This window comes from Podarcis vaucheri, assembly GCF_965113315.1.
Source record: "Podarcis vaucheri genome assembly, chromosome: 18".
Taxonomy (NCBI): domain Eukaryota; kingdom Metazoa; phylum Chordata; class Lepidosauria; order Squamata; family Lacertidae; genus Podarcis; species Podarcis vaucheri.
Genome location: NC_138756.1, coordinates 4,974,704 through 4,989,255, shown reverse-complemented (window position 1 = coordinate 4,989,255; position 14,552 = coordinate 4,974,704). Strand labels below are relative to the sequence as shown.

The window sequence follows — 14,552 nt, the reverse complement described above, 5'->3', positions numbered from 1 at the left end:
TGTACTTGGGAATCTGCCCACTTTGCAAGGCATGGACAGCGGTAGCAAACACCCTGCTTTTAGCCAGCACGGTGGGACGCGGGTGGCGCTGTGGGTTAAACCACAGAGCCTAGGACATGCTGATCAGAAGGTTGGCGGTTCGAATCCCCGTGACGGAGTGAGCTCCCGTTGCTCGGTCCCTGCTCCTGCCAACCTAGCAGTTCAAAAGCACCTCAGAGTGCAAGTAGATAAGTAGGTACCACTCCAGCGGGAAAGTAAACTGCGTTGCTGTGCGCTGCTCTGGTTCGCCAGAAGTGGCTTAGTCCTGCTGGCCACATGACCCGGAAGCTGTATGCCGGCTCCCTCGGCCAATAAAGCGAGATGAGCGCCGCAACCCCTGGACCTAATGGTCAGGGGTCGCTCTACCTTTACTAAAATGGTCTGTAAAAAAACGGAAACAAAAAACAAGGTGTTTGCTGATCGCCATTAACTGCTTGGAAGGCTGCATTCGCCGGGGGGGGGGGGGAGGTCATAGGAAGAGCTTTCCGCTGCAAAATGGGACAGTTTATTGGATGTGCTGAATGTCGGTTCAAAACCCTGCTCAGCCTTAACAGAGACATACTGGGTGGCACTAGGCCAGTATCTCTCTTTTTTCTTTTTCTTTCTCTCTCTCTCTCTCTGCCTAAGCTACCTCGCAGGGTTGTTTTGAGGCTTAAACGCTGCCCTCCCCGGCCCCTCCAGAGCTTCGTAGGCTGTAAAACAGTGGCTTTTCCTACTTCCCACATGTTCTCTGGATTAAGGCAGCAAGACCTTTTGGATAGCGGTAAAAAACAAACGAACCGATCTCTTCTCCCCAAGCTCTGCAGCAATATTTTCTTTTCCTACGGTACTGAGCGAAGAAGCCAAGGCGTACCAAAGGGTACATCTTAACCCACCACCCACCCTAAACCAGGCTTCCTCAACCTCGGCCCTCCAGATGTTTTGAGACTACAATTCCCAGCATCCCTGACCACTGGATCATGGGAGTTGTAGGCCAAAAACATCTGGAGGGCCAAAGTTGAGAACATATTGGGTTCTGTTTACACCACTCCTCGGTTTTGCAATTTTGCAGCTGGGTTAAACCCCCCCACCCCCGGGCAATGGTGGGGGCTGCGGACAGAATTACCCAGCAGTAACTTACTGGCTTGATAATAATGATAAAAGGGGGGGCGAGGTCTTTGAGATTTCCCACCCCCATAATGTTGCCTAACATTTCCTTAAGGACATATATATTGGTAGATGTTTGGGAGGAAGCGGAGAAGTTGGAGGGGGGCAACTGGGTGTGCCAACCTTTTATTTTTTATTCCCCCCCACCCCACCCCCATTTTTTAAAAAATAAAAAAAAATTCTTTTTCTCCCTTCCTTTGTATAAAAGCAAGACCCTGTTGCTATCACACTGTTATTTCGAAATGAAACAGTTTAAGTGGTCTCCATGCCACTGTTTATGTAGATATATATATTGACTTTGTATTAAAGGAAGATTGTCTGAAAAAAACTGAAGAATTGTTTGAAAGTGGGGGGGTTGTGGGCGGAGGGAGGCAAGAGGGATCTGCTTGGGGCAACCATTTTTATTTCTTTCCAGAGAGGTTTTACAACCGGTGGGTGGAATGAGGACCCTCAGGGGTTCGTTCCTTCTTCCTCCACAGGTCTATGAAGTCTTCTAGGGACGCCGGTGGCACTGTGGTCTAAACCACTGAGCCTCTAGGGTTTGCCGATCAGAAGGTCAGCAGTTCGAATCCCCGCGACGGGGTGAGCTCCCGTTGCTCGGTCCCTGCTCCTGCCAACCTAGCAGTTCGAAAGCATGCCAGTGCAAGTAGATAAATAGGTACCACTGCGGCGGGAAGGTAAATGGTGTTTCCATGCACTCTGGTTTCTGTCTCGGGGTCCCGTTGCACCAGAAGCGGTTTAGTCCTGCTGGCCACACAACCCAGAAAAGCTGTCTGCGGACAAACGCCATCTCCCTCGGCCTGAAAGCGAGATGAGCACCACAACCCCATAGTCACCTTTGACTGGATTTAACCGTCCAGGGGTCCTTTACATTACCTTTACCTATGAAGTCTTACCCAATGCTTTGCAGCGTTTTATCCCATCATTTCCTTAACACCAAAACTCCCTTCCAACTCTACAATTCTATGAAATTCTGACTCTTGAGGCCGTATTCACATCATACAGTTAAAAGCACTAGGATACCACTCTAAACAGTCCTGGGTAAAGGTAAAGGGACCCCTGACCATTAAGTCCAGTTGTGACCGACTCTGGGGTTGTGGCGCTCATCTCATTTTACTGGCCGAGGGAGCCGGCATACAGCTTCCGGGTCATGTGGCCAGCATGACTAAGCCGCTTCTGGTGAACCAGAGCAGCACACGGAAACGCCGTTTACCTTAACCTATTTATCTACTTGCACTTTGACATCCTTTCAAACTGCTAGGTTGGCAGGAGCAGGGACCGAGCAATCGGAGCTCATCCCATTGCGGGGATTTGAACTGCCAACCTTCTGATCGACAAGTCCTAGGCTCTGTGGTTTAACCCACAGTGCCACCCGCGTCTCTTAACAGTCCTGGCGTCTCCAAAAAAGAGTTCTAGAAACCTTTGGAAGACCCCTATTTCCCTCCCAGATCTTCCTGGGAAGAGGGTTCTATTGATAAACCACTCCAGGAAACAGCAGCTCTGAGAGGAGAATAGGGGTCTCCTCACTGGTTGCTCTCTGCACCCTGTCTCCATCATCCCCTCTGTTCACTGCTCGGAGCTGGGCTGGGTGATGTATCGCTACAATCACCAAAACCGGTTTGAAGTCCGCATCATCGTAATGGCTCCATAATTATTTTACACAGCAACATATTGCACATCACAAGGTGTGCCCACGCTAAGTAAAAAAAATCCCGATGCGGGGGAAACCCATTAAGCCGGTCATCGTTTCTCTCATCATTCCTTCTGCTCCTGTTGCTCTCTACTATAAAATTAACAGTCGTAGCAAAACGTTAAAGGTAAGTAAAAATTGCATCCGTTTTAGACCCCTAAATAGTAGCAGTTGCCAGGACAATATACCCTTTTCGCCTCCACATACCGTATTTTTTGCTGTATAAGACTCACTTTTTCTCCTAAAAAGTGGGGGGAAATGTGTGTGTGCGTCTTATGGAGCGAATGCAGGCTGCGCAGCTACCCAGAAGCCAGAACAGCAAGAGGGATTGCTGCTTTCACTGCACAGCAATCCCTCTTGCTATCCTGGCTTCTAGGATTCAGAATTTTTTTCTTTCTTGTTTTCCTCCTCCAAAAACTAGGTGCATCATGTGGTCTGGTGCGTCTTATAGAGCGAAAAATACGGTAGTTTCCATCCTTATTTCAGACATTGTGATATGTCAGTACATCACAATACTTGGCTGGCGGTTCATCCACAATGTTGAAAAACAGACATCGCCATTGTGGCTAGTGGCCACTTGAGTGCCTCACACCCCCCACCCGTGAATTTGTCGTTTGTCTAATCCTCTTTGAAAGCTCCCCAAAAACACTGTGCATTATTTCAAATGCAGTCACACCACAGATTTGTATGGCAGCAGTTTATTTTCAGTTTCTTTCCCTAATGGTCCCTAGCATGGAATTTGGGGGTTTTCATAGCCGCTGCACCCTAGGTCAGCATCTTCATCCAGCTATCTGCTGCTGTTATTATTATTAAATTTAAATACCACCCTTCATCCAAAGATCACAGGGCACAGTATGAAAACACACAAAAAAATAACCTAACAAAAACTATAAACCTTATACACACACACAGTTAAGAAGGTAAGAGATTAATTAACCAAAGGCCTGAAAGAGGAGGGACGTTTTTGCCTGGTGCCTAATAGGGGAGCATAATGAAGGTGCCAGGTGAGCCTGGCTGGGGGGAGCATCTCCCAAATGGGGAGCCACCACAGAAAAGGCCCTGTTCTCGTGCTGCTACCCTCCGGGCCCCTCGTGGAGGAGCCACACGAAGAAGAGTCTCAGAGGATGGTTGCAAGGTCCAGGTGGGTTCATATGGGGAGAGTCAGTCGCTGCAAGTTCAGATCCCACAAGCGTATATGTGAAATTAAGTTTTGTTTGCCCTGCATCTCTCTACACTTGCTTGCAATGAGTTGCATTTACCCATTGGCTCAGTTTGGAAAGATCATTTTGGAGTTCCTTTGCAGCCCTCTTTTGCTTTAAGCTCCATGATAAAATTGGTATCGTCGGCAAACTTGGCTGCCTCACTCCAAACTCCAGCTCATTTATGAACTAGCCAAAAGTCCTAGGTCCTTGGGAGACACCACTTGCTACATCCCTCCATTGGGAGGACTGTCCATTTATCCCTACTCTGCTTCCTGCTTCGTAACCGATTGTTGGTTCACACGAGGACCTCTCTTCTTATCCTATGACTGACTGCTAAGCTTACTCAGGAGTCTTTGGTGAGTTACTTTGTCAAAAGTACACAATGCCAGCCAGCTCACATCCATACACTTGTTGACATTCTCAAATAACTTAATAGGTTGGTGAGAAGCCATGCTGCTTCAGCGAGGCTTGTTCTTCATGCTTAATAATAATAATAATAATAATAATAATAATAATAATTTATTATTTGTACCCCACCCATCTGGGTGGGTTTCCCCAGCCACTCTGGGCAGCTTCCATAGAAACCAAAAATACACTAAAATATCAGACATTAAAAACTTCCCTGAATAGGGCTGCCTTAAGATGTCTTCTGAATGTCAGGTAGTTGTTTATCTCTTTGACTTCTGATGGGACGGCGTTCCACAGGGCGGGCGCCACTACCGAGAAGGCCCTCTGCCTGGTTCCCTGTAGCTTTGCTTCTCGCAGGGAGGGAACTGCCAGAAGGCCCTCGGCGCTGGATCTCAGTGTCCGGGCAGAACGATGGGGGTGGAGACGCTCCTTCAGGTATACTGGACCAAGGCCGTTTAGGGTAATTCAATCTCCCAACAACCACCGGTTTTCCTGGGACAGAGGTTAAGCAAACCAGCTTGAAATTTCCAGGATCTCCCCCCCCCCTTTTTAAAATTGACACTACATTGGCTACTTTCCTATCCTCAGATATGGAGGCAGAGGATGATCTGAGGGACAAGCTACGTATTTTTGTTACAAGGTCAGCAATGTCACACTGGCGTTCTTTAAGAGCTCTTGGGTAGATGCCACCCAGGTTTGGCGGTTTTCATTTTGCCTATTAGGGCTACAACTTTGTCTCCACTATTTGCCTCGGTTCCTCCCTGTGAATCTGCCCTACGTCTCTCTGCTGTGAAGGCAGGTGCAAAGAATCCGCCCAGCGACCTCCTCCTTTAGCACACCTTAGCCTGCCTTTGGGATGCGGGTGGTGCTGTGGGTTAAACCACAGAGCCTAGGGCTTGCAGATCAGAAGGTTGGCGGTTCGAATCCCCGTGACAGGGTGAGCTCCCGTTGCTCGGTCCCTGCTCCTGCCAACCTAGCAGTTCGAAAGCACATTAAAGGTCCAGCGCCGAGGGCCTTCTGGCGGTTCCCTCATTGCGAGAAGCAAAGCTACAGGGAACCAGGCAGAGGGCCTTCTCGGTGGTGGCACCCGCCCTGTGGAACGCCCTTCCAGCAGATGTCAAAGAGAAAAATAACTACCTGACATTCAGAAGACATCTTAAGGCAGCCCTGTTCAGGGAAGTTTTTAATGTGTGACATTTTAGTGTATTTTTGGTTTCTGTGGAAGCCGCCCAGCGTGGCTGGGGAAACCCAGCCAGATGGGCGGGGTACAAATAATATATTATTATTATTTATTATTATTATTATTATGCGCAAGTAGATAAATAGGTACAGCTCTGGCGGGAAGGTAAACGGCGTTTCCGTGCGCTGCTCTGGTTCGCCAGAAGCGGCTTAGTCATGCTGGCCACATGACCCGGAAGCTGTACGCCGGCTCCCTCGGCCAGTAAAGCGAGATGAGCTCCGCAACCCCAGAGTCGGTCACGACTGGACCTAATGGTCAGGGGTCCCTTTACCTTTACCTAGCCTGCCTTTATCATCCAAAGGTCCAGATGCTTCCCTAACTGGTCTCTCATTCCAGCAATGTGTCTAAAAGGATTATTGTTGATCTTTTATGCTTGCAGCAATGTGCTCCTTAATTTTTTTTTCTTTTTTTGGCATCTCCTTTATTGATGCTAAAAAGCACAGGGGCAGGGGGCACTTTACAGCTGGATAAAGCAATCCAATCTGAATAAGGCTTGGGCTTTGAGCTCAGTCTATATACGCCGCCTCTCAGTAACCCACAGCTGCTCACACTTCAACAGCAGCCTCTTGCATTGCAGGCAACAAGCATATGCTAGGCATTCATTGCTAGCTGCCAACGCACCTGGTCTGCTTCTGATGCAGGTGGAGAAGGAGCCTTCAAGCAAGAAAGATAAACGGCATACTCACCCTCTCTCTCCGTGGAGGAAGGAAGGGAATTGTTGCATAATGCACACACTCACATCTGCAAAAGCCTGTGGGCAGCATATGCACATCTGATTGTTGCGCACTGCAAACAAGGAGTGTGCAAATGCCAATACTCCAGGGATACCCAAACCACAGCTGTCAACTTTTCCCTTTTCTTGCGAGGAATCCTATTCAGAATAAGGGTAAAGGTAAAGGGACCCCTGACCATTAGGTCCAGTTGTGGCCAACTCTGGGGTTGCGGCGCTCATCTCGCTTTATTGGCCGAGGGAGCCGGCATACAGCTTCCGGGTCATGTGGCCAGCATGACTGGCAAACCAGAGCAGTGCACGGAAACACTGTTTACCTTCCCGCCAGAGAGGTACCTATTTATCTACTTGCACTCTGACATGCTTTCGAACTGCTAGGTTGGCAAGAGCAGGGACCGAGCAACGGAAGCTCACCCCGTCGCGGGGATTCAAACCGCCGACCTTCTGATTGGCAAGTCCTAGGCTCTTTGGTTTAACCCACAGCGCCACCCGTATCCCTCAGAATAAGAGAATTTCCCTTTAAAAAAGGGAAACATTGACAGCTATGGCCCAAACTTTTTTCAAAGAGGGCCAGATTTGATGAAGTAAAGAATGTGTGAGGGCCGACCAAAGTTGCTGAGCTTTCTTTTGGATTTTACCCCAGGACATATACTGTCGCGGGGGCTGGATTAAATCTACCTGGCGGTCCGGATTAGGCCCCAGAAATGGACTTTGGAGCTGCCTGATGCTCGCTCTCGCTTGGCTGCTCCCCTGGGGAGAGCAGCTGAAACAAGCAAGGCATCTACCCGTGTTACTGCTCACAACCACGAGTCCCCCTCTAGGTCTTGTCTCAGCTTCTACCCAAAAGTGGTACATGTCAATGCTTGGGAGGGGCTGTAACACAAGGGTCATGCATCCCCATGCGATGGCTCCGTCAAGGTGGCAAAATTCTGGGACGCAATATTTAGTGAAATGAGCAAAGTAACAGGCCAAACCCAACAGTGATGGGGCATGTATTGGTAGCCACAAGGAGAGTTGTGGCTTGCTTTTTGAAGGGCTTAAGGGGAGCAAGGGACGCGGGTGGCGCTGTGGGTTAAACCGCAGAGCCTAGGACTTGCCAATCAGAAGGTCGGCAGTTCGAATCCCCGCGATGGGGTGAGCTCCCGTTGCTCGGTCCCTGCTCCTGCCAACCTAGCAGTTCAAAAGCACGTCCAAGTGCAAGTAGATAAATAGGTACTGCTCTGGCGGGAAGGTAAACAGCGTTTCCATGCGCTGCTCTGGTTCGCCAGAAGTGGCTTAGTCATGCTGGCCACATGACCCAGAAGCTGTGCGCCGGCTCCCTCGGCCAATAAAGCGAGATGAGTGCCGCAACCCCAGAGTCGGCCACAACTGGACCTAATGCGTCTCCGCTCCCTCCACCTGCAGCTGCTGGGTGACCTTGGGCCAGTCACCCTTCTCTGAAGTCTCTCAGCCCCACTCACCTCACAGAGTGTTTGTTGTGGGGCAGGAAGGGAAAGGAGAATGTTAGCTGCTTTGAGACTCCTGAAGGGGAGTGAAAGGCGGGATATCAAATCCAAACTCTTCTTCTTTTTCTAATGGTCAGGGGTCCCTTTACCTTTACCTTTAAGGGGAGCAAACTTGGGTCTGTGCTGTGCTAAACTCTGGCAAATAGCCTTGTTGGATTTATAAAGCCACGTTGCAACCAAACCGACTGAAGCAGTGCACAGTGAGCTAAGACACAAAAGACTGCAAACTCAATAAATGAAAAGCAAGAAAGCCATTTCTGCAATTAATATGCCGTAAAATGACGTCAGCAAAAGCTTTCTTTAGCAGCTGCCTAAATATCAATGTGCTCAGCGGTTGGCTCATTTCAGCTGGCAATCGATTCCAGAGAGCAAGGACCGCAACACTAAAAGCCCAGTTTCTAAAACATGCTAAGCACACCTCCGGGGTGTACACTTCTCTCTGCAGTGCCCCCACCTGAGGAGTGCAGGGTCCAGGGAAGGATCAATAGGGGTGAGGTGGTCCCTTAGCTTAGGGCCCTCGTATTTACGGGACCGCCTCTCCTGGTCTGCCCTGCAGAGGACCTTAAGGTCCATGAATAATCATAGTTTAGAGGTCCTGGGCCCTAAGGAAGTCAGACTATCCTCCCCCAGGGCCAGGGCTTTTTCAGTGATGGCACCGACCTGGTGGAATGCTCTGTCCCAGGAGACCAGGGCCCTGCAGGATTTAACCTCCTTCCGTTGGGCCTGTAAGACAGAGCTATTCCGCCTGGCCTTTAATTTGAATTCAGCCTGATCTTTTATTCCCCTTCCTTCCCTCCCCCTCCCCTTTTATGAAGATTACCCGCTCTGGGATACCACAGCTAATTCTCCCAAGTAGGACAAATTCAGCCAGCTAGCCCTGGTGATTATCTAATGCTTATTAGATGGATTTCCCCTAAATTAATTTCTGAACTTTGAATTTTATTGTTATTCATGTTTTTATGCTGCTTTTACAATGAAGTGTTTTATATTTGCTGTTAGCTGCCCTAAGCCCGGTTTTTGAACCAGGAAGGGCGGGGTATAAATAAATTATTATTATTATTATTATTATTATTATTATTATTATTATTATTATTATTAGACCTAGAATCCTCGACCCAAGATGACTAGGAACTCAAATGCTAAAAGAAAAAATATTGAACTGTGCCCCAGTGCATACTGACAGCCAGTTCTGCTTTCACATCAGATACGCTGTCAACAAGTTGCCTTAGCTGCTGAGTCCAAGGGAAGCCCCACACAGACTGCACTGCAGTAATCCAGCCCTGGATCTACCAGTGCCCAAACCATCATTGGTCCAGGAATGGATGCAGCTGTCATACCAACTGAAGCTGGTAAAAGGCTCCTCTAGCCTTTAGCTGTGATCCATGCATTGCAGAGGAACCTTCCAACTCCAAGTTCTATAATTCCAGCCACCAAGGTCACCTGTGGCTCAAGATCCAGGTTGAATTGCTGAATTGCAACTCATTACCAAACTTAAAACCATGGAGATACCTGGTTTGAACAAAGACATTGGATTCTTATCTCATTATACATGACTAAGCCATTTCTCACCTTCTCACCCCTTGCCTTTTCCTGTAAGACCTATTACAGTCGTTAAGAGTCGTCAACAGGCTCATCTCAGCTACCTGCCAATCTCCCATTCCCACCACCCTTCTGAGCAATACCCCTCCCCACCTTCTCACTATATAGAAGGACCTGGCAACTTCTGTTTCAGTGTATCTGAAGAAGTGTGCATGCACACGAAAGCTCATACCAAGAACTAACTTAGTTGGTCTTTAAGGTGCTACTGGAAGGATTTTTTTTATCAAGATCCAGGAACGCTCCAAAACTATGTATCTGTTTCTCTAAAGGGAGCACAACCTTGTCATTCATAGGGTCATCACCTTGCCAACCTGCTTGGCTGCTCCTGATTCAGATACCTCGGGTTAAGAACTTAATTCGTTCCGGAGGTCCGTTCTTAACCTGAAACTGTTCTTAACCTGAAGCACCACTTTAGCTAACGGGGCCTCCCGCTGCCGCCGTGCTATTTCTGTTCTCATCCTGAAGCAAAGTTCTTAACCCGAGGTACTATTTCTGGGTTAGCGGAGTCTGTAACCTGAAGCGTATGTAACCTGAAGCATCTTTAACCTGAGGTACCACTGTATTACAAAGAGGCAGAGCTGGGTGCCATCAGCCACACACACAGGGCCATTCCCACCCAGTCCTGCCAACAGCTTCATGTGCCTGTTAAAGAGCATTGGAGGGCAAAATACCCCCCAATACCTGAATGCAAATGCCGGGGGGGGGGCAGCCAAAAGCATTCCTGTCCCAATGCCAGCTCTCTGGAACCAACTCTGCAACCATTTTCACACAATGCCCTCTCCACTCAGCCCAGAGAGTGAACTCAGAGAGAAAGAGGGTTCATCAATATCACCATCATCAAATCTTTTATTGGCATCACATACAAACATCCAAAACAAATCAATACAGTGGCACCTCAGGTTACATACACTTCAGGTTACAGACTCTGCAAACCCAGCAATAGTGCTTCAGGTTAAGAACTTTGCTTCAGGATGAGAACAGAAATCGGGCTCCGGCGGCGCGGCGGCAGCAGGAGGCCCCATTAGCTAAAGTGGTGCTTCAGGTTAAGAACAGTTTCAGGTTAAGTACGGACCTCCGGAACGAATTAAATACTTAACCTGAGTTACCACTGTACAGAATTACCACTTCCCCAGTGGTAAACATTTAGCAAAACTTTTAGCAAAACATTTGCTAAAAGAAAGGAGGCAGAGCAGTCTATCGTCACATCTCTAGGTCGCCAGGGAGATCAGACGTCTGCAGTATATTTTGATGACAATAAACCAAACAGAGATATTTAGCCACTAACTTGGTGATCATTCGCCAGTAGTAGAAAATGTATGACCTCCAACTCTGGTTTCCATCTGGGGATACATAGTTGATCTGGAAATTGCTGATGGAGATCAGCATATAGTTTACAATTAAGAACCATGTGTTTAAGAGTTTCCACCAGGTGGTCTTCTCATGGGCAAGTTCTTTCTCCTTCCACCCTGCCTGAGAACCTTTCCCAAAGGAGGTTTGATGGATTTGAATTAAACCTGGCCAGCAAAAATGCCCTTCTTTCTTGAGGGTTGAGCAGAAATTCAAGGTAATTGTGGTTAGACTCATGTGCCCAAGAAAGTTGAAAATAAATGGCAGATGAAGCTGATGGACTATATGGAACTAGCAGAAATGACTGGCAGAATCTGAGACTAGGGAGAAGGGTCGGTGGAAGAAGATTGGAAGAAATTTAAAGGTTACTTACAGAAATATTGTAAAATTAATGAATGTTAGAATGATGTTGGGTAGAAATTAAGTGGTTTCCAGCTGTAATGCTTTAAGGGAATAAGAAAAAAGGGTTATAAATAGGTAAAAATTTAATGCTATTATTTTTAAGATTAAGATTAGGATAATTAAAGAGGGTAAGGATTTGCTGAATCAACAGATGGAAGTGGAATACAAAAAAGGGAGGTATGAGGAGGTTTGGGAAACAAGCTAAAGGAAAACAAGTAATGGAAAATCTGTGTGTTCTTTTAACTATTTTTATTTTGTATTTTTGTTATTTTTTTGTTTATATTTTTTTGTTGTTATACTTTAAAAAATATTAATAAACATCTTATTAAAAAAAAGAAAATAAAGAGGGGGACATGTTTTCTCTGCTGCTACTGTTAGTTCTTGGCGTTCAATATCCCACCGCCTAGTTTTTATTATAGCCTTGGCAGATGGTAGGGATGGTTCATCAATAGGATGCGGGGGCCTGCGCTCATAGAATTGTAGAGCTGGAAGGGACCACACACACACACACACACACACACACACAGACACACACACACACACACACACACACACACACACACACACACCTGCCTTCAAGGATTATCCAGAGCACACACACCGCGTAATGCAGGAATCTCAATTACCATATTTTTCGCACCATAGGATGCACCGGACAATAGGACGGACTTTGTTTTAGAGGGGGGAGAACAAGAAAAAAAAATTCTCCCCCTCTCTGCCCAGCGCCCCTTCAGTGAAGCGGCAGGAGGCGCTGCACAGAGAGGGGGAGAACTTTCCCCCTCTTGTTTTCCCCCTCTAAAACAAGGTGCGTTCAGGCGGCTACCTTGGAAGCCTGGAGAGCGAGAGGGGTCGGTGTGCACTGACCCCTCTCACTCTCCAGGCTTCAGGTTCCTTTCGACCTGCTCTTTGGGGCTGGTGGGGGGGGAAGCCCACCACCAGCCCCAAAGAGCAGGTCAGGGAGCAGCGGAAAGGCGCAGCGGAGAGGCTCCTGCCATAGCCGCGCGTCACCTCTACAGCCAGGAGAGGGTCGCGGGGCTATGGCGTCTTCGCTCCATAGGACGCACACACATTTCCCCTTCATTTTTGAAGGGGGAAAAGTGTGTCCTATAGAGCGAAAAATACGGTAGATCATACATGACAGGTGGACATCCAATCTCTGCTTAAAAACCTCCAAGGAAGGAGACTCTATACCATCTTCTGAGGAAGTCTGTTCCACTGTGAAACAACTCTTACTGTCAGAATATTATTCCTGATGCTTAGTTGCGATCTCCTTTCTTATAACTTGAAGCCATTGTTTTGAGTCCTGCAGCCCGGGCAGGAGAAATCAAACTTGCTCCCAATTCCATGGGGCAGCTCCTTGAGATATTGGAAGATGCCTCTTCCCACCTCTCCTTTTCCAGGCCCTGGTTTCCAGACCCTTGATCAATCATCTTGGTTGCCCTGCTCTGCACACCTCCCGGACCAAGTCCTGTTGTGACACACCCAGTCAGTGCTCCTCCTAAGCTTCCAGGGTCTCTCTATCTCCTGGTTAGTCACTGCCAGCTCTGGCCCAGCTTTCCTGAAGTGGAGAATTCCCCTCTACCCTGCACTGGCTCCCGGTGGAGTACAGAATCAGGTTTAAGGTGCTGGTTTTAACCTTCAAAGCCCTATACGGCCTAGGACCCTCGTACCTACAGGGCCGCCTCTCCTGGTATGTCCCACGGAGGACCTTATGGTCTTCAAACAAAAACATCTTGGAGGTCCCGGGCCACAGGGAGGTTAGGCTGGCCTCAACCAGAGCCAGGGCCTTTTCGGCTGTGGCCCCGGTCTGGTGGAACGCTCTGTCACAAGAGACTAGGGCCCTGCGGGACTTGACATCTTTCTGCAGGGCCTGCAAGACGGAGCTGTTCCACCAGGCCTTTGGCCAAGGCACAGTCTGACCCCCTCCTTTGGTAACCCTCACAGAACACTAGCCCAATGGTTTTAGAATGAATTGATTTTAGAATGAATTGATTTTAGAATGCTGTGTTACTTTTATTGTTGTTAACTGCTCTGAGCCCAGCTTCAGCTGGGGAGGGCGGGATATAAATAAAATTTTATTATATTATTATTCTCTTCTGCAAGACTTTCCGCATCGTAGGACACTGGCTATTCCACAGGGCCAGTGAGAGTCAGGATGAGGGAGAAAGTTGTTTAGTTCCCATTTCAATGCAAATCTTCCTACACTGCAGGGGGTTTCGGCTAGATGACCCTTTGGGCTCCAATCCCACTTGGCCAACCTTTCCTCCCTCACCTATCTGCTTCACAGCTCTCTTAAGTGCCTCCACCCTCCATTAAACAGCTCACCTGCCCCTGTCATGCTGGAGTTGGTGTGGCCGCCTAGTGGAGACCATGTGAACTGCAGCGTGACGACCAACCTTACATTGTTCTGTACAGTCATACCTCATGTTGCGTTAGGTTCACGTTGCGTCTTTTCGGCTTGCCGCGCATGTTCTGCGCGCTTCGCACATGCACAGAAGTGCTCTATTACGCTTGAGCAGAAGCGCTGCTCTAGTTGCGGACTTTTCAGGGTGCAAACGGCACCCCGGAACGGATCGTGTCCGCAACTAGAGGTACCACTGTCTTAGAGGAAGATTATTCACAGTAATGTGCAAAAAATGCATTCTTTTTTGGGGGGGCGGGGGAGAGAGAGACATAGCTTGCAAAAATGGTTATACTAGCTTCAAAAACTTCTTCCCTCCTGGACCACTTGAAAATTGCTGAGGGTCTTTGCTTAGCGATTCTGCCACGTTCCCCCTGCTGCTGCAACCACCCACTGTTCAGCAATTGTAACGAGCTGTGCTACCTGCAAACTTGTTTTTATAAAACAAAAGACTCATACGAGATTAAGATTTCAACACAGTGAAATACAATACAAAACAAAAGAAGGAATAAAGAAAATAAATAAATAAATTAGAGTCGCCCTTGAAGCCCACCTGAAGGAAACTCACAGGTCCGGGGTGGTGGTCTGTGCACAACGATTTTGGTCACCCCTGTACTTAAATTTTTTTGGGGGGAGAGACACATATTTGGGAAATTTTGCATGAAAATGCATATATATATATACGAAAGCAAATATGTTCCAGTAACAAGAAGCCGAAAGCACCAGCCTGAAGATGACGAGTGAGACCTCGTCGAAACGTCGCACAGACACCCCGACTCTTACACGGGAAGACACCCGAAGACACCAAAACCTGCATTCCTGTACCCGTGAAAATCTACGAAA

At 48.0% G+C, this 14,552-nt stretch overlaps 1 long non-coding RNA gene across 1 annotated transcript in view; it reads right to left on the bottom strand.

Annotated features, from left to right (window-relative positions):
- Positions 1 to 1,507, bottom strand: part of LOC309523075 — a 219,728-nt gene extending 218,221 nt beyond the window's left edge. Inside the window, exon 1 of the long non-coding RNA XR_014215217.1 lies at positions 383 to 1,507. This is a non-coding gene — a long non-coding RNA (uncharacterized lncRNA). The remainder of the gene's footprint in view (positions 1 to 382) is intronic.
- Positions 1,508 to 14,552: the final 13,045 nt, after the last annotated feature.